We start from the raw sequence: 13,379 nt of genomic DNA, 5'->3' as shown, positions 1-13,379 counted from the left end.
TCCCTCAGCCTGGCCTGCGCCCTCCCTGTGGGAGTGCACTGACCACCAGGGGGCAGCTCCTGCATTAATCGTCTGCCCCCTGGTGGTCAGTGTGCATCATATAGAATTATTGCTAGAATTTATAATGGTGCTGTCTCTATCACTCCTGATATTGGTAAATTATATCTTCTGTATTTTCTCTAATCAGTGTTGATCAAATTTATTTATTTTTTAAAAAAATTAAAAATCTTTATTGTTGAAAATATTACATATACATACTAGAGGCCTGGTGCACAGGATTCATGCACTGGTGGGGGCATGGCCTGTGGGGATCAGCCTGCTGTGGGAGTGCTGCTCATCCAGGTCAACTGAGTGGCTGTGGACCTGCCTCCTGAGTGGCTGCTTCCTGGTCTGGCATCTTCTGTGGAGCAGGAGCACTTACCTCTCCCGGGAACCTGGTCAGGGCCTGGCCCAGGGACAATAGCACTGAGAGGCAGTGGAGTAGGCCTCAGTCCCATGGTGGCCATAAACCCACCTCCCAGCCTCCCGGGTCATCTCTGCCAGCCCAGCAGCAGCACTGTGCAGCCTGCGGGCATCCTGGGAGAGGCAGCAGGGAGCGAGAAGGAAGAGCTTGGGGTGAGGAGGCAATGATCACAGCCCAGGTTCCTGCCCATCGGCCCGGGGTTCACAGCAGGAGTAGCCTCTCATCCTGGTCAACCAAGTGGTGCTTCCACTGTGTTAGCACACTGACCACGAGGGGGGCAGCTCTTGTGTTGAGTGTCTGCCTCCTGGTGGTCAGTGCTCGTCATAGCAAATGGTCAGCTGGTCATTCTGCTGTTCGGTCACTGAGCTTTTATAATATAGGATATCCCTTTCCCCCACAATTGATCTCTTCTAGCCTGAACCCCTCCCCCCGCAGCCCCATCTTAGGCTTCACCACCCTATTGTTTGTGTCCATGGTTTATGTATATGAATACAAGTTCTTTGATTGGTCTCTTTCCATCCACCCACCCTCCCCTGCCTTCTTTCTGAGGTTTTAAAGTCTGTTCCATGCTTATATATCTCTGCATCTATTTTATTCATCAGTTTATTTTGTTCATTAGATTCCACATATGAGTGACATCATGTAATACTTATCTTTCTCTGACTGGCTTATTTTGCTTAGCATAATGCTCTCCAGGTCCATCCATGCTGTTGCAAATGGTAAGAGTTTTTTTCTTTCTTACAGCTGCATAGTATTATATTGTGTAAATGTGCCACAGCTTTTTTATCCACTCATCTGCTGATGGGTACTTGGGCTGTTTCCAAATCTTAGCTATTATAAGACAAAAATCACACGATCATATCAATTGATGCAGAAAAAGCATTTGACAAAACCCAACATCTTTTTTTTTTTATAAAAACTTTCTGCAAAATGGGAATAGAGGGATCATACCTCAACATAATAAAAGCCTTCTGTAACAAACCCACAGCCAACATCATACTCAATGGACAAAAACTAAAACCACTTTCCCTAAGAACAGGAACAAGACAGGGATGCCCACTCTCACCACTCCTGTTCGACATAGTATGGAAGTGCTAGCCATAGCAATCAGACAAGAGGAAATAAAAGCATTCAAATTGGAAAAGAAGTAAAACTGTCATTATTCGTAAATGACATGATATTGTACATAGAAAACCCTAAAGACTCCATAAAAAACTAGATTTCATAAATGAATTTGGCAATGTAGCAGGATACAAAATTGTCACCCAGAAATCTATGGCATTTTTATATACCAATAATGAACTATCAGAAAGAGAAACTAAAAAATAATCCCATTTACCATTGCACCAAAAAAAAAAAAATAAGATGTTTACGAATAAACTAAACCTATACTCGGAAAACTACAGGATATTGAAAAAAGAAGTAGAGGAAGATATAAGCAAGTGGAAGAATATACAGTGTTCATAGATTGGTAGAGTCAACATCATTAAAATGTCCATACTACCCAAAGAAATCCATAGATTCAATGATAAAATTTATTTATCATTTTACCTTCTTAGAATCCTGCTTTTATTTCATTGATTCTCTATATTTTTTTGTTTTCTATTTTATTTTCACACCGATCTTATTTTTTTCCTACTATTTACTTTGCATTTAATTTAGAACCTTCTTTCTAGAATAAGGTCAAACCTTCATATATTTATAACTTAAAAAGCTTCAAATGTAACACCTACCACAGTGAGCATGTTTCCAACATGCTTAGGTCTTTCATTTTACCTCAAAGAATCCCACGGAATTCTATCTGAATTTTGTTTGGACACTTTACTATTTGTAATCATTAAGAGACAATTAGACCAGTCGGATAATTCAAACAAGGCAGGAAATTTTTTTTTAGTTCCTGGATTTTGTATGGAATTCTTTTTCTTATTCTTCACATTTGAGATATATAGCATACTTAGTTCAACTACATGATTATCTTTTACTTAGCAAAAATTAGTTATTATTTTTCATGATTATTTTGGAAAATGGTCTTTTCCCCATCAAATATGAAAAGTTATATCAATATATTTTTAATCAGGAATATATATTTAATTTTGAGCTTAACAAAAATAATGTCTTTTAGTATCATTCTTTGAATAAATTTGTATATGATTTCTCAAGACTAAATGTGTATTTTTTATTAGCATGTAAATTGCACCCAAACTCTCTTTAAATTAGGCTTTCATTCCCCTCATTTCCACTTCCATATTGCTAGGCGCTCACATTCTGCATCTTGCTATTTCTGTTTGGCACCTTACTCACTGCCATAAAGTAAAATTATTTGCTATATTTTAAGTACAACTGTGAACTGAACCTATTCCAAGGAAGATGTGAAATCCTATTTGCAAAATTCGATTGGCACACTGCATAACTGTTTTCACTGTTACCATTTTTGGAATGCTTTTCATTATTAAACCTATTTTGTCAAGTGTCAAACACACTAATTTATGTATAACCCAGGGAACAGCTAGCTTTATTTCAGAACCCAATTTGATGCTCTTTGCCAATCTAATGCCCCACCATTCTGTCACTTCTGACAGCTTAAATGGGTGAAACAAAATGCTTTATATTTTCCTCCTCAGCTGCTAGAATTAGGCAGGGAGAATTTTCTCTTGAAGCCTAAGTTGCCATCTGAGTTCAATGGTTTAGTTTGTTCTGAACTGATAATTGTATATTTTGTATGGATGTGTGCCCAACTTTCTGTTCACATGGTGCCATGTGTTCAAGCAAATCATTTATTTTGCTAGCTTTTTGACTTTCATCAACAGCTCCTAGTTCTGGATAAGAATTTCTTCTAATGAATATGAAAGTCTTATGAATAGATTTTAATTAGATAAACATCCAGTGCTGTATATAAGCTCTATAAGTTTGAAATAAAAATAAATCCTTTCTTATGAGGAGTTAGAATAATCTATTATATAAAAGCCTAAGCGATTGAACGACCGAACAAATGACCGGTCGACCGGTCCTTATGATGCACACTGACCACCAGGGGGCAGATGCTCAATGCAGGAGTTGCCCCCTGGAGGTCAGTGCACTCCCACAGCCAACCTCCCACGGCCTCTCCCACCAGCCAACAGACCCTGATGGCTGCAATCGGGGTGGACAGCCAACTTCCTACGGCCCCTTCCACCTCCCCCAGCCAACCTCCCTTGGCCCTGATCGCTGGCCAGGCCTAGGGACCCCACCTGTGCACGAATTCATGCACAGGGCCTCTAGTCTTGATATGAATGAACAGCTTCCTTCTCTGCTACTTCATGGTGATGAAGCCTATAGTATCATCATTGCTAAGTGTGGAATTGTCACTTCCAGCTATCACACATAAAAAGTAAAACTATCATTTCACCTCAATTAAATCAAAGCCACTAAAAATCTGAAAATATACATAATGAAGATACTATGAAAGATAATTTTTAAATGTTTCTTGTGAAATATGCAATTATTGGAGTTTCCATTTCTATTATTTTCTAACACTTTTATAAACATTTTATTTTTTCGGGGAAACTTTTTTCTCAGGCATTTTCCCTCCAATGTATTTGAATTTTTCTCTATCAATTTGTGGGTGAAGAGGAATATAAAACCAAATGCTGAAAGATAAGAATAAGTTGTTAACGGGCTGGTGTGGCTCAGTGGTTGAACATCAACCCATGAACGAGGAGGTCAGGATTTGATTCCTGGTCAGAGCACATGCCCGGACTGTGGACTTGATTCTCAGTAGGGAGTGTACAGGAGGCAGCCAATCCATGATTCTCTCATTACTAATGTTTCTCTTTATCTGTCTCCCTCTTTCTCTGAAGTCAATAAAAACATTTTTTTTTTTAAAAAGAGGAATAAGTTGTCAATGTTGACTTATGCACTTCCTTCATTTTGAAGAGGAAGTATATGTAATAGACCAAAAGGGAACTAATTATATTTCTTACTAGAGGCCCAATGCACGGAAATTCATGCAAGAGTAGGCCTTCCTTCACCTGGCTGCCAGCACCACACTGGCTTCGCTCTGGCACCCGGGACCCAGGCTTCCCTCCCTCCAGCCGGCCACAGGCACCCAGGACCCCGGCTGGCTTCCCCCAATCCCGGCTTTGTCAGGAATGATGTCCAAAAGAGGTCTGATCTAATTAGCATATTACCCTTTTATTATTATAGATATCACTAGTTTGAAATGTTTTTCTTCTAGCTCAAGATTTGCTTTAAAAAAAATCAGCTATTAGGTTTGTGTGCATTTTTCTTTTCCTGTGACTTTAGCATTATAAATAGGAGGCTAATGGAATCAATCGGATATCCCCAGAAAAAAATATATGATCCACTCATTTTTAGATGCTCAAGTCCATTCAAAATTGCATTCTGATGTGCTTTGAATAAACAATCACAGTAGAGGTATGCTGTCCCAAGCGTGTATTGTATTAAAGAATACATCATACAGCAGTGATAATAAAACTTGTGGAGGATAAAAAATCCTAAAGTAAATATCAGTGTAATATGTGGGATGTAATAAAATCGTGCTTGTAAAATTGATGAAACTAAAATATAAAACATGGATTGGGACATTATGAAGAAATTACCTATTTGTAGTAAAATTTAGAATATAATTTATGGGCCACTTTCTTTTGTATGTAGTATTACTTAAATTAAAGCAATAGAAAACACCTATAACCATTTAATATTTATTTAATGCAAACATTAACCATTTTTCAAATTTCCAAGTTTTAAGATAATTGTATGATTTGTTTAATGTTTCATTATTTGTGTTACATACACAGACCTACAATGACATATGCCTGTATGCAGATATGTATTCATATGCTTGGGTATGTATGTGTATATATACATGTGTGTCTCTCTTTGTGTAAATATATTTTATTCTTAGTGCCAAAAACTACTTTAAAAAATTTATGAATGAATAAAAATTCCAAAGCCCATCATTTCCACAGCTCTTGTATCTGTACAGAGTAAAGCAGAATAAATCAAGAGAATTGCTTAATTTTGAAATAAGTAAGCCAATTATTAAACAGTTAAAATTACTTCTCCCTAGATATTCCACTGACAGTCTCTGCTCAGCTATTAATATCCTACTACAATTTGTACAAGAAATAAGATCTAGTCACCTGCCTCAATTTATTTCCTGGGCCTTCCTCCTGAGATAGGAGGAAAAATGGATATTAGTCCACTTAATAAATCTTTCCTCATTAAGCCTAAATTCAGAATGAAATTGGGGGTAACTAATATAAGCTGTCTATGCAGACCTGCTCACTCACAATTTCAGGCTAAAACATTAGTAGTACTTAGTAGTACACAGGAATTCAGCTTTCTTGAATTTTAAGAGAGAAAATATTGAGCTAACAACTAATGTGCAGGAAAATTAATAACTCTTCATAGACTTTATCCATTTTCTTCTATTGTATTTTTCCTTCTCATGACAAGAGACTTTTTGTATAGTTGAGGTATTTTATATCTTCTAGGTATCTTACCTCTTTTCTGTGTTGCAACTATTTCTTACAAATGTATTCCTGGTATACTGACCTTTTATTAATGGATAAGCTTTATTTTTATAACAGTTTGAGGTTCACAGAAAAATTCTGTGCAAAACTCCGAAAGTTGCCATATATCGCCTATCGCCAAACATTCAAAACATCTCTCATTATTGACATCCCCTATACCCAGACCTTGACACATAACTATCACTCGAAGTTTATATTAGTGTTCAACTTTGGTATACATTTGATGATTTTTTTATTTTTTATTAAACTTATTGGGATGACACTGGTTAATACTATTATATAGGTTTTAAGTGTACAATTATATGATATATGATCTGTATATTGCATTGTGTGTCCACCACCAAAAGTCAAATCATCTATATTTGATCCCCTTTACCCTTTACTAACCCCTACCCCCATCACTCTTGTAACCACCATACTGTTGTCTGTGTTTATGAGATTTTGTTTTTTTGTTGTTCATGTTTGTTCAATTGTTGCTTTTAGTTTTATATCCTACATATGAGTGAAAACACGGTTCTTGACTTTTCTGACTTAATTTGCTTAGCACGATATTCTCAAGATTTATCCAGGTTGTCCCAAATGGTGGTATTTCATCTTTTCTCATGGCTGAATAGTATCCCATTGTATATATGTACCACAACTGTCTCATTCTATGATTTTTGACAAAAGCATAATTGTATACATCTGCCATTGTAATATCATACAAAACAGTTCCATGGCCCTAAAACTCCTTTGTACTCTGCCTGTTCATCCTTCCCTACCACCAACACCTGGCAACCACTGATCTTCTTTCTAGTTTTGCCTCTTTCAGAATCTCATATAATTAGGCCCTAGCTGGTTTGGCTCAGTGATAGAGCATCAACCAGAGGACTAAAGGGTCCTGGGTTTGATTCTGGGTCAAGGGAATGTACCCAGGTTGCAGGATTGATCCCCAACATCCTGCCCCAGTTGGGGTTCATGTGGGAGGCACCCACAAATTCCTTCATTATCATGTTAATTGATCCTGTACCCACCTAATTATGTCTCCATCATTTTACTTTTTATCCAATCCCAGGGGTTTCTCCTGCTTTGCTTTATCGCTCCTCCTTAATCTATCACCAGTGAATTTCATGTAACCACCTATGTCCCTCCTTTGATTGCAAATGTATAAATACAAATGTAACCCCGCCATTCTCTGGAACATTATCTCAATTTGTTGAGGTTCTGCTTCCTGGCATATGTCGACAGTTTGGCTCAAATAAACTCACAAAAATACTCTGTAGAGCAGTGATGGCGAACCTATGACACGTGTGTCAGAGGTGACACGCAAACACATTTTTTTGGTTGATTTTTCTTTGTTAAATGGCATTTAAATATATAAAATAAATATCAAAAATGTAAGTCTTTGTTTTACTATTGTCACAAATATGAAAAAATTTCTATATGTGACACGGCACCAGAGTTAAGTTAGGATTTTTCAAAATGCTGACATGCCGAGCTCAAAAGGTTCACCATCACTGCTCTAGAGCATCCACTATTTGTTCTATACAAATAGAATGTAGTTATTGGTATTTTTTATTTGGAAAATTCCCCATGTTTCAAGCATATCAAATATACTTAATTAATTAACACTTATCCTATCTAATAAAAGACAAAAAGGGTAATTGAACGTACTTTCGCTATGCTTCCTATTGGCTAATCAGGGCAATATGCAAATTAACTGCCAAGAATGATGGCGGCTAATTTGCATATGTAGGCACAGGAGCAGCAAGGGAAGGTCGGTGTGGCGAGTGAAGAGCAAAGAGGGAAGCCCTCTGGGCCAGCCTCCGCCACACCCCTGGGGCCTGCAGAGAGCCTGCAGAGAGGTTCGGGCCTCCCTAGCAGAGAGTCTTCATGGTCAGACGGTGCGGTGTTGGGACCGGAATAAAGATGGAGGTGACTCAGACACCGTTAGACCAGCGAGCAGGACCTTTCAGCCAGGACTCGGGGTGGGGGTGGGGTGAGGGAGGCGCGCCGGAAATAGAGAACTACAACTCCCAGGAGGCTTAGCAGCCGGGGCCCAGGTGCCTGGCCATGGAGTCAGATAGGGTGGTTTTGTGAGCCACTTTAACCTAGAGGTTTGCAAGGTTGGAAGTTCTGCACTGGGAGCCCGGAAGAATGGAGCTGGAGCAGAGAGAGGGGACCATGGCAGCCGTGGGCTTTGAGGAGTCCTCAGCACCTCCTGGCTCGGAGCTGGTGCTGCCTCCGCTGTTCGGTGGTCACATCCTGGAGAGCGAGCTTGAGACCCAAGTGGAGTTCGTGTCTGGGTTCTGGGCAGCTCCAGCCTCCAGGAGCGAGACGAAGAGGAGGAGGAAGCCCAAGGCTGGCGGCGGCATCAATGGGAACTCAATCGCAGGAAGTACCAGGTGCTGGGTCGACGCTGCAGGGAGATTGAGCAGGTGAACTAGCAAGGCCTGAACAGGCTCCATCAGGTACAGAGGATAACAAGGAGACTCCAGCAGGAGCAGAGGTTCCTGATGAGGGTGCTGGACTCCTACGGCAATGACTACCAGGCCAGCCAGTTCACCATCTTACTGGAGGACAAGGGCAGCCAGGGCACAGACGCCCTCACCCCAGGCAATGCTGAGAACGAGTCTCTGGAGAAAGAGGGGCTGTCCCCGCCCAGAAGGACGCCAGCACCTGCAGAAGCCAGCAGCCCAGCCCCTGCCAAGGGGCCCAGTGGGTGGAAGAGGAGGTGAGCGCCACGGGAAGGGTGCTGGGTGGGAGTCCCGCTGACTCCGGAGCTGGCCCCCATGCAGATAAAGGTGGAGGAAGACTTTGGCTTCGAAGCAGACGAGGCCCTGGACTCAAGTTGGGTTTCTCAGGGGCCAGAAAAGCTGCTGCCCTACCCCACCCTAGCCATCCCCCCCTTTGACTGACCCCTCAATAAATGGACCCCATGCTCTCCTTGGCAAAAAAGCAACAACAACAAAAAAAGCTAAGCCCCTCACCTGCCACGCCGGCCTCAGCCTCGCCCCTGGGCCCGCACAGCGAGAGAAGACCTAAGCCCCTTGCCCACCGCCCCGGCCCCTCCCGGCGAAGAGCGAAGGCCTGGGTTCCAGGCGCCAGAGGAAAACTGATGCCAGCAGCCAGGGGAAGGAGCCCCCGAGGGGCCCCAGACTGTGAGAAGGTACAGGCCGGGCTGAGGGACCCACCCGAGTGCACAAATTTTTGTGCACCAGGCCTCTAGTCCTATATAATAAAAGGTTAATATGCAAATTGATCCTAAAGACAGAAGAACCAGGAAGACTGGTTGCTATGATGTGCACTAACCACCAGGGGACAGACACTCAATGCAGGAGCTGCCCCCTGGTGGTCAGTGCATTCTCACAGGGGGAGCTCCACTCAGCCACAAGCCGGGATGATGGTTGTGAGTGCAGCGGTGGTGGTGGGAGCCTCTCCCTCCTCCATGGCAGCACTAAGGATATCCAACTGCGCTCAGGCCTACTCCTTGGCAGCAGGCCTAAGCCATCACTTGGACATTCCGTGAGGGCTCTCTGACTGCAAAGGACACAGGCCGGGCTTAGGGACCCTACCCGCCCCCCCCCCCCCCGCCTCCAGTGCAAAAATTTTCATGCACTGGGCTTCTAGTTCTTTTTATAAGGAAAGAGAACAAATCCTTGAGGTATTCCAGTGGTCTATTGAAATAACTCAAAGTCATCTCTAGGTTTAAGAAAAAGTCTCTTAAAATTTAAATCTTGGGAAGGTTATAAAACATATTCAATGAAAGATCATAACATAAACACTTCTTAAACCTGGGTAAAACAAGCGTTTTATGGTAGTAACTCTAAAGGCATCAATCAAAGTTAAATCAGTTTTTTGTTGTTGTTAATGCTCACCTAAGAATTTTTTTTTCCATTTAGTTTTAGAGAGAGTGGAAAGGAGGGAGGGAAGAGGGGAGAGAGAGAAACAAAGAGAGAAAGAAATTTCAATATGAAAGAGAAACAAAGATTGGTTACCTCCTGCATGCACCCTGGTGCCCTGACTTGGGTTGGGGATGGAGCAAACCTGCAACCCAGGTACGTGCCCTTGACTGGATTGAATCCATGACCCTTTGATGAATGGGCTGACAATCTAACCACTGAGAAACACTGGCCAGGGCCAAGCTTCAACTGGTTTTAAATGTTGTCCAAGACCATGTGATCCTGCTTTATATGTATACTAGAGGCCCAGTGCACAAAAATTTGTACACTCGGGGGGAAGGGGGTGTCCCTCAGCCTGGCCTGTGCCCTCTCGCAGTCTGGGATCCCTCGGGAGATAATGCCCTGCTGGCTTAGGCCTGCTCCTGGGTGGGAGAGGGCAGGCCTAATTCCTAGGTGCAGCCCCTGGTCGGGCTCAGAGCAGGGCCGATTGGGGAGTTGGGGCGCTGCCCCCTGTCATGCAGATAGCAGGGTGGATTGGCAGGTTGCGATGCCACCCTCAGTCATGCTCAGGGTAGGGCCGATTGGGGGGTTGGGACACCGCCCCCTGTCACACTCAAGGCAGGGCCCATCAGGGGGGTTGGAGCTCCTTACCCTGTCACGCATGGAGCAGAGTCGATCAGGGGGTTGGGGAGCTCCCCCCTGTCACGCACAGAGCAGGGCCCATCAGGGGGTTGAGGAGCTCCCCCCTGTCACTCAGAGAGCAGGGCCCATCAGGGGTTTGGGGCACCGCCCTCTATCACCCACAGAGCAGGGCCGATCAGGGGGTTGGGGTGCCACCACTGTCACACTCAAGGCAGGGCCGATGGGGAGGTTATGGCTCTACCCTGTCACACACAGAGCAGGGCCCATGGGGGGGGGGGGTTGGGGCGCCGCACCCTGTCATACACAGAGCCGCTGGGCGATCAGGGGGTTGGGGAGCTCCCCCCTATCAGGCACAGAGCAGGGCTGATTAGGGGGTTGGGGCGCCTTCCCCTGTCACGAACAGAGCAGGGTGGATAGGGAGGTTGTGGCCCCAACCTCTGTCACACACAGAGCCACAGGGCGATCAGGGGCTCGCTGAAAGCAGGTTTCTGAGGTTTTGTTTAGCTTCTATATTTGTTACAATGTTTCAAACTTCAGGCTCACAGGCCGGCAAGGCAGGCGGGGAACGGTGGTTTCCTCTGTCACTGAACAAGCAAGCCTCATGTTAGTTTCAAGCTGCCTGGCTGCTGGCCGCTATCTTGGCTGGCAGTTAATTTGCATATCGCCCTGATTAGTCAATGGGAAGGGTAGCAGTCGTATGCTAATTACCATGTTTCTCTTTTATTAGATAGGATATATATATATATATATATACACACACACAGTGGGGCCTTGACTTACGAGTGTCCTGACTAATGAGTTTTTCTGAGATACGAGCCGTCTCTAGGCCGATTTTTTGCTTTGAGTTGACAGAGTAATTTGAGTTAACGAGCTCCGTCACGGAACGAATTAAACTTGTAAATCAAGGCCCCACTGTGTGTATATATATATGCGTTTACTTTCTTTATGCCAATAAGGAATACTACACCACATATAATGCACAGACAAACACATATCATATAAAAGACCATACTCTTAAAGAGCATGACATAATTCAAGTTACACAAATTTTTGTAGAGAAGACAAGATTTTTCATTTGCTCTTGACAAATTTCAAGAAGAATAGAGAAAGCGAGGGAAGGTTTTAATTACCCAGCTGGAAGACTTACTGAGGTTCTCAATGATAGCTTTAAAGACCATGAATGGGTGGTGGAACCAATGAAAGTCTTGGCTCTTATCCAAGGAATTGCATATGTAACATCCTAAAGAGTTATTTAAATGTAAGAGAAACCCAGTGACAGAAGATAAAAAGTGACATGACAAAAATAAAGTTGTAAAAATTGGGACTAGGAGCTATAGTATGCCTAATAGAGAAAGGAATAAATCGAAGATTCAGTTCAGCTTGTGAGTGACAAATAAAATTTTGAAATTAATTAACTGAATTAGAGTCCAATATCTGCAACTATGTATTATAAATTATATTGAAGCACAGTTTCCCCCTAAAGTCATCCTCATTTTTATCCAAAAGCCAAATTAGAACCAATTTATTTGCAGCATTAAATCCAGCTTCAATTTGGCCTGATTATTTACATGAACACAAAATGAGTAGCAACTGAACACATAGGCTCTCTTAAATCTGCTTTGCTGCAATCTCATAAGGAACCTCTGAATTAAATATGAATATTAATATCTTTTGATTTTTTGTGTCTTTTTTTATCTCTTTTAATAATCATTGCAGTTTTAAGTGCATAGGTCCTTCACATTCTATGTTGTTTATTCGTAGTTATTTTATATATTTTTGTAAACAGTGCTATATTTATTTAAGAAAAAAATGCTTCCTTTTTTTTTTTTTTTTTTTTTTTTTACTTTTCAGCGTCTAATCCTTTAATTGAAATAATTGGATAGGAAATATTTCCAGAAAATTTATATTTGTTATTACTGGAGTGTAAGAAGATGCAATGTGAATACATGTATGATGCAGAGGAAAAAATGAACTAAAATGATAATATTTTCTCCAATTGCAATAAAATAAAACAAAAAGCAAAGAAGAAAAAGATTAAGAATGTGAGCACTTGGATAAAGGAGAACACCTGAAACCTACATAATTTTATTAACTAATGTCAACCCAATAAATGCAATAAAAAATAAAAAATAATAATCACCCATAAAAGCTAAAAGTCAAAAGATCTAGAAATTACATTGAGAAACTGCACGTAAAATTATAAGCCATTTTTGTAATACTTCCTCATGCCCATAATGCTAATGCATTTGTTATTGAAAAGATATTCAAAATTCTCATCATTATGTAAAGAAAAAGAATAAATTTGTTCATGAATATAAATGTGCTTATTTCTTGTGCCGTCCTAAATTTTACTTCCTCCTACCAGCAAGCACCTATAGATTTTACCTTGCCAAAAGTCACTCAAAATCAATATAATACAAAGCTGTTTTCTTACGAGTGAAATTTAACCTTCAAATGCTTCTTCAGGAGTAGAAGTATTTTAGGACAGTCATAACTTTACCATTGAATTCTATCTTTTCATTTACTCCTGTACTTCGTAATTCTTTGCATTACTCGCCTGAGGATTTGACCTAGAAAAGATGATAGGCAGCCAAAATCTCAGAGGAATGTAATATCATTCTAATCTTAGGGTATTCGGATAACACCATCACACAGATATGTTCCATAGCTACATAAATTTTATCATCTATAAACACATATGATCTTGCACTTTTCACTTTGGTTTTGTTTTAATTTATAAGAAAGACCTAACCATAGCAGCTGCAAAAAGTGGTCACACATAATGTGATCTTTAAGCAAATGTTTATTCATGAGGTACCCATTTCTCTGCCAGTGTTCTCCAGCTGACTACTTGCTCAG

At 41.4% G+C, this 13,379-nt stretch overlaps 1 pseudogene across 1 annotated transcript; it reads left to right on the top strand.

Moving 5' to 3' along the window:
- Positions 1-8,133: 8,133 nt before the first annotated feature.
- Positions 8,134-8,894, top strand: LOC308511376 (TCF3 fusion partner homolog; annotated as a pseudogene). The gene has a single exon. The product of its transcript is annotated as a TCF3 fusion partner homolog (transcript).
- Positions 8,895-13,379: the final 4,485 nt, after the last annotated feature.

This window comes from Myotis nattereri (assembly GCF_964212035.1).
Source record: "Myotis nattereri genome assembly, chromosome: X".
In the NCBI taxonomy this organism is placed as follows: Eukaryota; Metazoa; Chordata; class Mammalia; order Chiroptera; family Vespertilionidae; genus Myotis; species Myotis nattereri.
Note: the sequence above shows the minus strand (reverse complement) of the source record. Positions and strands in the feature narration are given on the sequence as shown.